General features: G+C 33.9%; 1 pseudogene; it reads left to right on the top strand.

Annotated features, from left to right (window-relative positions):
* The first annotated feature begins 2,407 nt into the window (after window positions 1-2,407).
* On the top strand, window positions 2,408-3,199 carry LOC111719540 (annotated as a pseudogene).
* The last annotated feature ends 4,422 nt before the right edge of the window (window positions 3,200-7,621 follow it).

Genomic DNA, 7,621 nt, shown 5'->3' with positions numbered 1-7,621 from the left:
CCTGAAGAAATTTACTTCTTAGAAAACAGATTTGAAAAAAGAAAATAAAAAGAAAACATCTCCTTGAAAAGCAGAATTTCTGAAATGGGAAAACAAAAACAAAATCAAAAACAAATCCCTAAAATGAATTCGTGAAATGGAAAAAAATCCAATTAAAAAACTCATTTAAAAGTTCAATTGGTCAAATTCAAAAAGAGATAAAAAAGCTAAGTGATGAAAATAATTCACAAAAAATTAAATTGAACAAAGGGAAGTAAATGACTCAATGAGACATCAATAATCAGAAAAGTGAAACAAAAAAAATAGAAAAAATGTAAAGCATCTCATTTGGAAAACAACTGGCTTGGAAAATAGATCCAGGAGAAACAATCTAAGAATTTTTGAACTACCCGAAAACCACAATGAAAAACAAAACAAAACAAAAAAATTAGATAACATCTTTTAAGAAAGCATCAAAGAAAACTGTCTTGATATCCTAGAAACATAAGGTAAAATAATCATTGGAAGAATCCACCAATCACCTCCTGAAAGAGACCTCAAAATAAAAACTTCAAGAAATTTTTTAATAAATTCCAAAATTATCAGATCAAGAAAAAAAAAATACTGCATGCAGTCAAAAAGAAACAATTCATATAACTAAGAAGCACAATCAAGAGTGCCCAGAACCTAGCAATTTCCATTTTAAAGATAAAAGGGCTTGGGATATATTTCAGAGAGTAAAAGAGGTTTAACTATAGCCAATAATCATGTATCCAGGGAAATTACACATTATTGTTCAGGGATTGACAATGAGATAGGAGATTTTTAATTATTTTTGATGAAAAAAATGAGAGCTGAAGAGAAAATTTGATATTCAAATGCAGAGGTCAATAGAAGCAAAAAAAAATTAAAAGAGGGAAAAATTTTGTTTTTTAATGGTTAAAAAGTTTATATCCATATATGAAAAGATGATATGTTTAATTCCTAGAATTGTATATTTGGGAAAAGCAGATTCAAGATGGCAGAAAGTAGACAATCTTCATCTGAGCTCTCCCTGGTTTCCCTCAGATCATTGCAATACCAAGCTTCTGAGTGGGTTTTGGAATGAAAGCACCCTTAAATATTTGGAGTGTAACAAATTTCCAATAAGAGATATTTTAGAAGAACTTCAGAAAAAGTCTAAGAAGGGGTAATGAATAGGAAAGGAGGGAAGCAATGTAAAAAAAAGAGGGAAGATTGAGGGAATGTTGGTGAAGAAAAGAAAGGGAAAAAGGAAATAAAAAAAAAACTTGGGGAAAATAAGATGGTGGGAAATACAGAGTAAATTTATCTGTGAATGTGAATGGGACAAACTCTTTCAGAAACAGAAGCAGATAGCAGATTGTATTAAAAGCCAGAATTCTACAATATGTTGTTTACAAGAAACACATTTAAAGCACAGTGATATATATGGAGTAAAGGTAAAAGGCTGGTACATAATTTATTATGCTTCAGATGAAATAAAAAATGTAGGACAAGTGACGCTTATCTCAAATCAAGAAAAAGCAAAAATAGTTCTAATTAAAAGAGATAAGGAAGGAAATTACATCTTGAGAGACTTACATGAACTGATGCTAAGTGAAATGAGCAGAACCAAGAGATCATTAAATACTTCAACAACAATACTGTATGAGGATGTATTCTTATGGAAGTGGATATCTTCAACAAAGAGAAGATCTAACTCAGTTCCAATTGACCAATGATGGACAGAACCAGCTACACCCAGAGAAGGAACACTAGGAAATGAATGTAAACTGTTTGCATTTTTTGTTTTTCTTCCCAGGTTATTTTTACCTTCTGAATCCAATTCTCCCTGTGCAACAAGAGAATTGTTTGTTTCTGCACATATATATTGTATCTAGGATATACTGTAACATATTTAACATGTATAAGACTGCCTGCCATCTAGGGGAGGGGGTGGAGGGAGAGAAGGGAAAAATTGGATCCAGTAGAAACTGGATAATGTTGTAAAAAATTACCCAGGCATATGTTCTGTCAATAAAAAGTTTTATATATATATATATATATATATATATATATATATATATATATATATATTCCCAATGAGCTTTATCAAAGCAAAGTTTTCTAAGGCTGTATGTCAAGAAATCATAAACAAAAATATGTTACTGAAGAATTAATTGTCCCTGTTTAACTAAAAACTGATAGAATAAATAAGTAGTAAAGAGAAAAAAATAACCCCCAAGTCCCATATTTTGCAAAATTTAAGCAATTCAAATTTATATTCCTTTGGAAAGAGCATCCACCTGAAAGGGTATGGTTTCCTATATGTATAGAGAGAGAAAAAGAAAGAAGGAAGGGAAAAAGAAAGCAAGAAAGGAAGGATGGAAGACTTAAGATTTAAGAATCATTTGACAACCTGAAAGCTATGACCAAAAGACAAGGCCTAAACATAATCCATCAAAAAGTTATGGAAGAGCCCTTTGCTGGATTACACACGCTGTCACTGGGAAGAAGCTGGATAAGAGTGACTTGGTGTTTTTGGAGAGCTGCTGGAATGTCAGTTGAACTGGGTGTCAGACTACGCTGAGTGTGGTTAAGGAAAGGGTACAGCAGGTGGTGGTCACCGGCCCCAGGATCTCCTAACCATTCAATCCTGGCTAGTAGCTATGAGCAAAGCCAGGCCTGCTGATATGACAAGGCATATGCTCATAGACAGCGCAGCTTTGAAGAAAACTATGTTCAGGAGCTGTTAGAAAAAATATCAAATACTAAAATTCTGTCTTCTTGTCCTGAGATAAAATGGCATTTCATTGGCCACCTGCAAAAATACAACATGAACAAATTGATTGCTGTCCCCAACCTTTACATGCTGGTAACTGTGGATTCTGTGAAGTTCGCAAACAAAATACACAATTCCTGGAAGAAGAAAGGCTCTCCAGAGAGATTAAAAGAACACATCAAAACCAAATGTCCCAGCCTGGAGTTTGTGGATCTGATGACCATCAGAAGTTTTGGACATGATCTCAATCAAGGACCTAATCCAGACTTTCAAATACTCTTGTCCTTGTGGAAGTAACTGTGTGAGAAGCTCAGCATTCCCATTGAGGAGGTGGAACTGAGTAATGGCATGTCTATGCATTTCCAGCACGTGTCTGAAGTGGGGTCCACAAACATTCGCATAGGAAGTACTATTTCTGGAGAAGGGAATTACTCATAGAAACTGGTAGTAGACAGGTGACTACAAGCATCAAGGCCACAGTGGAGGTCACCCAAGAGCACTGAATCAAGAAAGAAACAAGCACTGAGCCTCCACTTCTCAAGGGCACTGGTGTGGAAGACCTTATGCACTTACCCACATATTTTTCTTTTTTTTTTCTTTTTTTTATTATTATAATAACTTTTTATTGACAGAACCCATGCCAGGATAATTTTTTACAACATTATCCCTTGCACTCACTTCTGTTCTGATTTTTCCCCTCTCTCCCTCCACCCCCACCCCCCAGATGGCAAGCAGTCCTATGTATGTTGAATATGTCGCAATATATCCTAGATACAATATATGTGTGCAGAACCAATCAATTCTCTTGTTGCACAGGGAGAATTGGACTCAGAAGGTAAAAATAACCTGGGAAGAAAAACAAAAATGCTAACAGTTTACATTCATTTCCCAGTGTTCTATCTTTGGGTGTAGCTGCTTCTGTCCATCATTTATCAATTGAAAGTGAATTAGGTCTCTTTGTCAAAGAAATCCACTTCCATCAGAATACATCTTCATATACTATCGTTGAAGTATATAATGATCTCTTGGTTCTGCTCATTTCACTTAGCATCAGTTCATGTAAGTCTCTCCAAGCCTCTCTGTATTCATCCTGCTGGTCATTTCTTACAGAACAATAATATTCCATGACATTCATATACCACAATTTACCCAACCATTCTCCAATTGATAGGCATCCATTCATTTTCCAGTTTCTAGCCACTACAAACAGGGCTGTCACAAACATTTTGGCACATATAAGTCCCTTTCCCTTCTTTAGTTTGATCTGAATTTTTAATGAGTTATTTTCTTCACTCACTTTTTAAGTATCTTTTTCTAATTGTCCAATTGAGTTTTTAAGTGAGTTGTTTTATTCTATGGAATTTTTTTTCCATTTTGCCAATTTTATTTTTTAAATACGTATTTTCTTTTTCCAACTCACTAATTCTGTTTTTCAAGGATTTGATTTCTTTATCCACTCTATCTTTAAATGAGTGGGATGATTTATCCAGACTCTCTTGCCAAGCTTCCCTTTTCTTTTCCCATTTTTCTTCTAGCTCTCTTGTGAGAGCCTTTTTAATGTCTTCTATGAGAGCCTTGTGTGTTGAGTATCAGATTATATCCCCCTTTAGGGATTCATCTGGAGACAGTCTATTTTTAAATTTTAAAATCAGGAGTCAGGAATTCAGGTTAGGGGAAAAATCGTCAATCTTTATTCTTAGTGAAGAAAGATCGGAGATGGAAGAGAATGGGCAATAGCAATGTGTGCAGTTGAGTCAAGAAGCTAGCTAGACCAGCAGCCACACGACCAGCAGCTACGAGCATAGAACCTAGGCCCAATCTCTCCTAGCCTCTCTTCCTGTCTTTCTATGCCTCCACCCACCAAAATCGTCATTTCCTATACAACACATCAGGACTTGCACGGAGAGTGGGTGGGGGCCATTCTTTATCCAATCATGTATATTAATAGAGTATAGCCCAATTACTATTTAGCCTCACGTGCTTGGGACATCAGTGCATCAACTCAAGCCTCAGCCCATTACAATCCTTCTGTCTGCTTGACATTTCTATCATTTGGGCCCTGGAAGTAAGATTGTGTTTAGCTTCATTTCACTGCTTGCCCTTCTAGGGAAGAGAACCCTCCCCCCAATCAGGGGACAACATCAAATTTTTAGCATATAGTCTGCTTCCTTGTTTTTGACAGTGAGGTTTAATAGTGAATAATAGTGGTTTTCCAGGAATAGATAGAGCCCTTCCAATCTAGAGCAAGTCAGTAGTGTCAAGTAGGAGTGACTATGAGGGCTCCTCATCACAGGGTGTTTCAGCAGCCCAGTTTATACTTGCCCTAATATATTTTTGTTTAACAAATTTTGTAAATTTTCCAATATGCTAGCAAAGTAGCAAGGCTTTTGTGAGCATGAAAATGGCCACAATGCATTATTGCAAATTTGTGAAAAATATTTTTAGATGTATGTTGGGAATTAAATTAGCTTTTTTCTTAATTTATTCAATCCCTGGGTTTAATTTTATGGCTTAATCTTGAGAATATCATGTGAATATAACTTTTAAAAGTTCTTAAGCCAATATGATTTCTGCACTTTTAAAGCTATACAATGTGATGGTTCATAGTTTATTAAATAAAAATGTGAGTTTGAAATCTGTCATCTGTGCCAATTGCAAAGCAATTAAAAGATTTTTTTTATAAAAACGTTATGGAAGAAAATAACTAATATATCTTATGACTAAAAATTTAGAAATAGAAAGAAGTTACCCTTCATCTCCTGAAAGAAATCCCCAATGAACACTCCTAGCAACATTATGCCAAAATTCTAAGTCAAAAAAAAGTACTGCAAATAGCATGAAAAAAAATAAAGAAAAAAATCAAATACTGAGGAGCCATACATAGCATTACATGTGATTTAAAAGCCCCATCATAAAAGTTGAAAGCTTAGAAGACAACATTTCAGAAGAAATAATATATATTTAAAACCAAGAAAAATTTACCAAGCAAAACTTAAAAAGAGACTACCAGGAAATTTGAAAGAAATTAATTCCAAATATGCCTAATGATAAAACCAAAGTGGAATAGAATTTTGAAATTAAAACAAAGCAGTCACAAGAGACATAAAAGTTAACAGAAGTGACAGTATTTAATAATTAAGCAAAATTAATATCATACATTCTAATATGGAGAGGTAACACATATGTTCCTACAGAATCCTATCAGGACCAGATGTCATAGAAAAAGATATCATTAGATACAGATCTTCAGAGTCATTCGGCTATGTCCTGATAATGTTGTAAGAACAATGGAAAGAGAGGGTATGTTGGGAAAGAATGAAATTATGGGGGGGGGAAATTATCTCATGTAATCATGGTATGCAAGTAGAAAACTATATAACAAGAAGCAGGAAACAGGTGGCACTTGAACAACACATCCATTTAAACTGGCTAAAGAGAGATGTTGGGTATAAAAATACTTGTGCCTCAATAGAAAAAATAAAAAGGAAAGTGAGAAAAGTGGATTATTAAATAAGAAGGGGAACTGATTAAGGGGGGAACTTGTTCTAAGCAAAATGATTTTTAACTAAGAGTGTACAAAAATAAAGCAAGTCTTTTTAAGGTGGCATATAATTGAAAAATGAGGGGATATTAGTCATTTGAGCAATAGCTGACTATACTATTGCATATGAATTTGATAAAATAATATTGTGCTATAAATTGATGTAAGATATGGTTTTAGAGAAACTTGGGAAGACATATAAATTAATGCTGAGTCAGTCTAGAAACAAGGGAAGAATTACAAAACAGTATTTTGAAGATAAAAATCTTTGTAAGACTTGATGATTAAACCCATGATTATTATTATTTTATAGGATTGATGATGAAGCATGATACCTACCTCTTAATAGAGAAGTGAAGGACTCTCAGTGGATACTGAAACTATATACTCATGCAAATGTGTTGTAAAAATACATATATACACACCTCTATACACATTCGTATATACACACATACATACATTTGTATGTTTTTACATAAAAATAGAAGAGATTTTAAAGGTCATCAAATTCAACTACTTTTTACGGATAAGGAAACAGAGCAAAAAGTGTTAAGTGACTTGCCTAACGTCTTAGAAGATGAGCAATGCAGTGGGAAAATTAAACATTAGCTCAGGAGTCAGAAAAAATGGACCAAATTCCAACTCTGATCCTTGCTAAAGGTATAACTTCACTTATATTTCTTGGTCCTTGGTTTTTCCTCAATTGTAAAATCTGGAAGTTAGACTGTAAGACTTCTGAAGTCCTTATATCCATGATTCAGGCATGATTTAAATTCCAGTGCTCTGATTATAAAATCTAATTAATTCTTTGCACTTAGCATATGGCATTTAATTAAAATAGCATAATTATTTCTTTAAAATATAAAATAAATTTTATAAAAATCTTATTTTGATTTTTGCCAATGACTTCATCCTGATATTGAAGTAAAGGTGGTATTCTACTTTTCCCTAGTCAAAGATAACATTCAATCTACAGCCACAACTTACAGACCCCAATTTGACCTTTTGTTTCTATGTTGGATTGGCAGAAAATTTCTCCTTCTTAATTGTGTGCTACAGACAGAACATGCACAAACCTGATTATAAATAGTAACTAGCTTTGAGGGCATTTGCAATAAAATATTGATAGAGATAGAGATAGCAAAGTTCCCAAGCTTGTGGTGCAATGCCCAAAGCTAAGGAGTAATAGCATCAACTCATAATTGACACAGCTTTTCCATCCCAAGGGCCTTAATTTCTAACTTTTGCTTGAGGAGATGATTCTATTTTATTAATTCTTTTTCTACTTTTATTGGAAATGATGTTAACTGTTATTTGGA

The sequence above is a fragment of the Sarcophilus harrisii genome, chromosome 1, assembly GCF_902635505.1.
Source record: "Sarcophilus harrisii chromosome 1, mSarHar1.11, whole genome shotgun sequence".
NCBI lineage: Eukaryota > Metazoa > Chordata > Mammalia > Dasyuromorphia > Dasyuridae > Sarcophilus > Sarcophilus harrisii.
Note: the sequence above shows the minus strand (reverse complement) of the source record. Positions and strands in the feature narration are given on the sequence as shown.